Source organism: Camelina sativa, chromosome 11 (assembly GCF_000633955.1).
Source record: "Camelina sativa cultivar DH55 chromosome 11, Cs, whole genome shotgun sequence".
Classification (NCBI taxonomy): domain Eukaryota; kingdom Viridiplantae; phylum Streptophyta; class Magnoliopsida; order Brassicales; family Brassicaceae; genus Camelina; species Camelina sativa.
This window is the reverse complement of record NC_025695.1, coordinates 38,715,109-38,721,805: the sequence shown is the minus strand read 5'-3', so window position 1 is coordinate 38,721,805 and position 6,697 is coordinate 38,715,109.

Here is a 6,697-nt window from a genome sequence, read left to right as displayed (position 1 = left end):
CCTTTTTTGCCATAATTAAAGTTTATTTTTTTGTCTTCCGCACGTTCAATTTTCAACGCTATTACTTGTAAATATCCTAACGGAGTAGTAAGGGCAATCCCAACGAGGAGATATATTTTAGGGGCTCTTAAATTGTTTATTCATATATTTTGTAGTTTGAGATGATTAAGAATTTTGGGTTTGTTAATTAAAAGTTTCCCCTCAATGGTGGGTTCTTATTTTGAGTCTCTTAATTTATTTAATTTTTTGAAAATAAAAAATTTGAATAAGTCAAATATGTTTATAAAATTATTGTATTTCATAAAATTTTAAACATAGGAAAACATTAAAACATAATAAAAGAGATGTAAAATTCATTAAAAAAAGAAATGTTTAATTGTATTCTCCAAATTTTGCCCAAATATTCTCAACCAAACCAAATTGGTTTGGGTGGTTGTTGATGTTGAACAGGTGGATGAGAAGAGATTGCCAAAATTGATTGGAAATTTAGTCACAAACTTGATTTAAGCATTCATCAATGGTGTCATCAAAATTATTGTGCGAAGAAGATGCCATTTTAGAAGAAAAGTGAAATAAAAGATATAGAGTGTTTGATAAGATAGAGAATGAATTGGTGAGTGTTTGATAAGTCCGAACAATTGTTTTATAGACTTATATCTCTAAAAATTTGTGGTTTAAAATCGTAAAAAAGTTTGTGGTTTGGTGAGATAAAAACAAAATATGTACTTGTTTGAGAGTGAGTTGGGATGAGAAAATATTTGAAACTTGAGAATAAAGCAGACTGAATATGAGAGTGCTTACAATCAAGAGTAGCCGATTCTAGTTTGCTATATATACAAGTTTATTGAACAACAATTGTGGAAAAAAAACACAAAACGTGTTCACGGGAAGAAAAAACACAAAGACTTATGTTCTCCTGTGCCGACGTGACAGCTGCAGTTTCACGGGAAGAGCAGAACCACAGACCAGTTTTGTTCTCTTGTGTCGACGTGAGATCACAAGGTTCACGGGAAGAGCAGAACGTAAACCTGCCGAGGATAAGCAAACAACACATGAGATAAACATTTAAAACAGAACAGAACCATGTTATAAGAACAGAACCATGTTGTAAAGCGATTCACTAAACCATTCACAATAAGTGTTTAACTATTACAACTACCTACCAAGCATTTGTGTTTAAGTGTCACAAACGAAACTATCAATGACAACATCAAAGCAAGACTGCAAGTTAAAATTCTCACAACACAACACCTGATTAGCCAAGTTGAAAGACATCACAACACAACACAACACAACACAACACAACACCTAAAATTCTCACAACCCAACAAGAAGAAAGACATCAAATCAACAGCATCTCCGACAAATCATTATGTGAATAACTCAAAAACAACAACATTGATTGTAAAAAGAGACACACACTAACCCGTCTCTCTCTTGCTTTATAAACATGGCCAAACTTTAATAGAGCTGAAGCCGATTACAAACACCAAACCACATGCACAAGATCAACAAACACATCAAGAGAATCTGAAAAACACATCACAAATACGATGGATCATGAGAAACCAACAGAGATATAGGGCAAGAGACCAGTTAGTAACCTGATGTTTCTCTCTTCAAACCCTCCCACACATTAATCCTTGTACCTTGACTGCCTGCATCAAAGAGACAAAGGTATTTAATTTCACTTATATAGAAAGACAGAAAAAATCGGTTAAGGGAAAGAACACTACCTGAAGATGTAGGGCAGAGAAGAAAACGATCCATCAGAACCATCACTGACCAGCAAAACATCCTCCAAGAGGTAAGAATCAAATGAACCAAAGTACAAATTCAGAAACAAAGAAATGAGAACAACCAACCCTAATTCCAAATTTACGAACAAATCGAATAAACCTAAATCCCTACTAACTATTCGAGAATTCAACCTACTACACAGAGAAACTTACCCTTGCTTCCAATTGCTTCAACCTCATCTGAATGACTCGACTCCAAACTCAAATCAATATCATCCGATTCACCTCCGAGATTAAATCCCTTCGGCTTTCTCTTTCTTCTCCACCTTCGCCTCTGATTCCATAGCTATAACATATCCTTCTCCTTCCTTTTGTCAAGAATGGCCTTCGATCGAGAGAGAAACAGCGAGAGAGAGATCGAGAGAGAAAAAATTGTAATCGTCGAACAAATGTTTTTTTTTTGGTCGAAGAAACAAATATTTTTTTGGTTCTTCTATTTTTTTGTCCAGCCAACGAACACTCGACACGTACGAGCTCTTAAACCATAATCGAGTATGCAATATTTTTGCCTCTTTTACATTTTTTTCTTTATTCTGATATATATTTTTTTCTCTTCTCCACTAAAACCCCTCTTAGAATCCTGCGTTGGGATAACCTAAGTAACTAACCAGACATACCAATATTAGTATTCCTAGATATTAAAAACCAAAACAAGTTGGCTGTCTTTAAGGAAAAAAAAAGTAGTATCAAGAATTCAAAATAACAATTAAAACAAAAAACGTACATTACTATTAGACACGATCATTCATTGTGTGTAAACTAGTTAGAGTCTTAGACATATCTTAATTATTCCTAATTAACTTGTGGGACATTGGTAACAAGCTAATCACGAAAGTGATATGTAAATTACTGACGTGATTATTTGCGAGATGTTTTGCGGAAATGTTACTTTTCGTGTAAATTACGAGTTTGGAATTTCAAAATTACTTGATGAATAAAAAGAAAGAAAGGAGACAGTGAAGTTGACTCATCAACGATCAAAATGCTTTAATCTCGGCAAAAGATGTAAAAAAGGGTCCCATTAATTCTTTGTTCCCCATCTTGTTTGCACACTTTCATCACAATGTTTCTTACTTCTTCTAAACATTTTCTCCTCTCGTGTTTCCCCCACTTTTACAATCTCATCCTCTCTCATATTTCTTTCCAATATGTTTTCTACCTTTGTATGACCTATATGGTTAGAAATTCTCTTTGTAGTTTTGTTTTCACATTATAAATGATTTATATCTAGAGTTCACCAACATTAAAATAATTTAACTGAGATCAAAACTTAAATTTTAAGCACCGGTGTGAAAACTGTGGTTCTTAGAATTTTTATCCATATTCAATCTCGGTTTAGAAGACTTGTTTTGCAGTTAATTAAGCTCTAAAAGAATGGGCTTCAGATATTGTTAAAGCTGGCCCATGTCAATTCTTACCAAAGTTCTAGCGTCCAAAGTATCAAAGAAAACAAGGTAATTAAGAACAACTACATATAAATGGGTAAAATATTTTAGTTGAGTTTACTATGAAGGATCTTTTGTTTTGTGGCTCTGCGCGAGACTGCGACTGTTTCCGTTGAGAGGAGTCGTGTGACACCCCAGTGACAGGGACTTGCGGAGAGGTTTAAAAGAATTGATTTCGTCATCTATGTTATCAAAATGCACTTATCTTTTCGGTCAAGGGTTTTGAGAGAACTCCAGAGTTAAGCGTGCTTATGCTGGAGTAGTCTCAGGATGGATGACCTTCCGGGAAGTGACTGTCGGAACTGTGCGAGTGAGGACAAAACACATAGAAAGATCATGTTGTGATTTGTAGGGATGGTAACAAGTCTTTAAAGCCTCTCGAACGTAGCAAACCGACCGTCATATATGGATGGGCTCACAGGTTGATATGTCTATATTTTAAATATCCTTAACATGCATTTGTCATACATTTAGCTATGATAACTAGTCTTTTTGCATCATTTTAGAACATCTTTTATAGACTTTGCATGTTTAGGAAGTTTTTGCATCATCCTGGCATACATTGTGCATTTCGGAGTATTTCAGGTGTCTAGGAGACGTTGGAAACGCGGAAGATCGAGCACGCAATCGAGCCACTCTCCGCCAAGCAATCGAGCCACTCTCCATCAAGCAATCGAGCCACTCTCAGCCACGCAATCGAGTCACGCAATCGAGCCACTCTCAGCGACGCCAATTGAGCCACTCTCAACGGTACCAATCGAGCCACTCTCACCCAAGCAATCGAGCCACTGTCTCCCACTCCGACTCGATGCACATGTCAGGAAGACGTTCTGTCTTGCACGCTTCAGCAGATTCCCAAACCGACGCTTCACCTTGTCGTTTTAAGTTTTAGGGATTTACATGTTTTTACTATAAATAAGTTTTGTTAAGTCTTGGCTGGGGAAATCGGATATATCGTATTGTTTTGTTTTCCTTAAGGTTAACCTAGCCACCAAATACGTTCTGAGACTTTGTATTCCGATTTCATTGAGATTATTCAGTTTTTGTATTGGATTCCTTCTACAAAGTTGTTCATCTTATTTTTATCTACCTAAGAATGTTTGTTTCAATGTTTTCTATGTTTGCATCTTTGATGATGATTTTCGGATCTGAGTAGTGTGGTAGTTCTTGAGGATGGGATAGATTAGGTGGAGGATCTTAGGATGTAGAGTGTTTAAGCTTTGATTTGTATGATTCCCTTCTGGACTAGAGTTAGAAATAATTGTTTCTCTCTGATCAATTTGAACTAGGTTTTAGACATTTCCGCACCCAAAAGATGTTCGATGAAATGTCTGACCAACTATTGCCAGAGACTTACGTTCCTAGCCTAAGAGATTAGTTGTCTAGGATGTTTATTGAAGTGAATGAACTTGTTTTTTCATGCCATGCTTGATCATGTTTCTCTAGCGAGATTGGATTAGCTAAGAAGTGATATTCATTGTTTAGGGATGGTTTGCTTGTGGCATGTTAAATACTCTATGGACCTATTTCTTTCTGATTTTTATTACATTCCTGAGACTGTTTCGTTTCTTGCCTTTTTAGTTCATGCTTAGACTCGTTTATGTTTTTATTCATTTTCGCTTCTTGTCATGCATTCTCGTTTCTAGTTCTGTGACTCATTATCATTTTTTATTGTCATCATTTTAGAACTGTTAGACAAACACTCTCTTTGAATTGGCTTGACTTGTGATTTCTTGATTGCATCTTAATTGTTAGTAAAGTTTCCAAACTGGATTGACACCTTAAGTATTACAACTGCATAAGGTTAATTGAACCTGCTAGGACATACAAAAAGCCTAGTATCACGGGCCTAGTGAGAGGACGTGAGGCCCATTAAGGAAGGTGAGCCCATGGACTAGGATTAGACATGGGACCCACTAAGAGGTGGCGGTCGGGGCGTTACAAGTGGTATCAGAGCTGGACCCAGATGAGTGTGGAGTCGAGTGGGCTCACACCGTCGGGGGTGACGGTCTTGGTGCGCAACGTCCTGCGATCTGTTAGTGGGGGTTAATTGTGACACCCCGGTTTCAGGGACTTGCGGAGAGGTCTAAAATAAATATTTGGCCACCTATGTTACCAAAGTGCACTTATCTTTTCAGTCAAGGGTCCTGAGAGAACTCCAGTGTTAAGCATGCTTGAGCTGGAGTAGTCTCAGGATGGGTGACCTTCCCTGAAGTGACTGTCGGAACTGTGCGAGTGAGGACAAAACACAGGAAAATATCATGTGGTGATTTGTAGGGACAGTAACAAGTACTTAAAACCTCCCTGACGTAGAAAACCGACCGTCGGATATGGATGGGCTCACGGACCTAGTGAGAGGACGTGAGGTCCATTAAGGAAGGTGAGCCCATGGACTAGGATTGGACATGGGGCCTACTAAGAGGTGGCGGTCGGGGCTTTACAAGTCGTTTGTGTTCATTCTTGTAGTATCGTGTTCTGAAAGAGATTGGTTAAGCTGGAATATATTTAGAGGAAACACAAGGACGTCAATTAAAGAGTGGAATCAACTCATGCATATATGAAGTAATAAATTTTGCTGGAAAAGATTTATTTATTTATTTATTTTTTATTTTTTTCAAAACACAATATTTTGTGTCAACTAGAGATACTAGGACAAGAGGTTTAAAAATATAGTGAACCCTAATATAAGAACGAACTCCAATCAACTAGAAGAAAATCAGAAACAAGAAAAAAGAGAACGGAAACGAAACGACACAAACAGATTTAACGAGTTTAGGGTTCGATGTGAGGCGATGATACACCGGAATTCACTATACTTCAGCTCTAAGACTATCTACAATAGAGGAATGGTAAAACTTTCTTAAAAACCTAAAAAAATATATTTTTATTACACTTTTTCATTATTTATTTATTTTTCAATATCTGTACCACTAAATAAATAACACCTGTTGAGAAACGTTTTTCAAAGTTCTCTAACAAAAAATGGTACTCCTTTTTTTCTCTTCTCTTTTTTCTTTTTATTATTTTTTAATAAATATATTTACATTAGCAACTTCCAGAGCAACCTCCATTGAGAATGCCCTAAACTTGAGCTTACACACGTTTGTTACAATCGCTCAGATCTCTATCTTTCTACAACTTGTCACTTCTCTCTACAACTGAATCGACACAAAAAAGAAGAAGAGCTTAGACACTCATAAGTCGTCTAACAAACCTTCACACGTGCAAACGTGTGACAAGTGAGAGATCGGAACGTGTCAACGTACCAGTGAATGATTGAGCCTAAACCGGACTCATTTAAACCAACGATTCTCAAGCTGAACCAGCTTCCAGAAACCCTTTGTTTCTCTCGGAATGTTTCGAACACTTGGTTAATTCCACATTAACCTTCTGATCTTCAGACTACACCCTTCTAATATGTTGAGCATGAGTCTTGAGGATCAAGTACTTAGC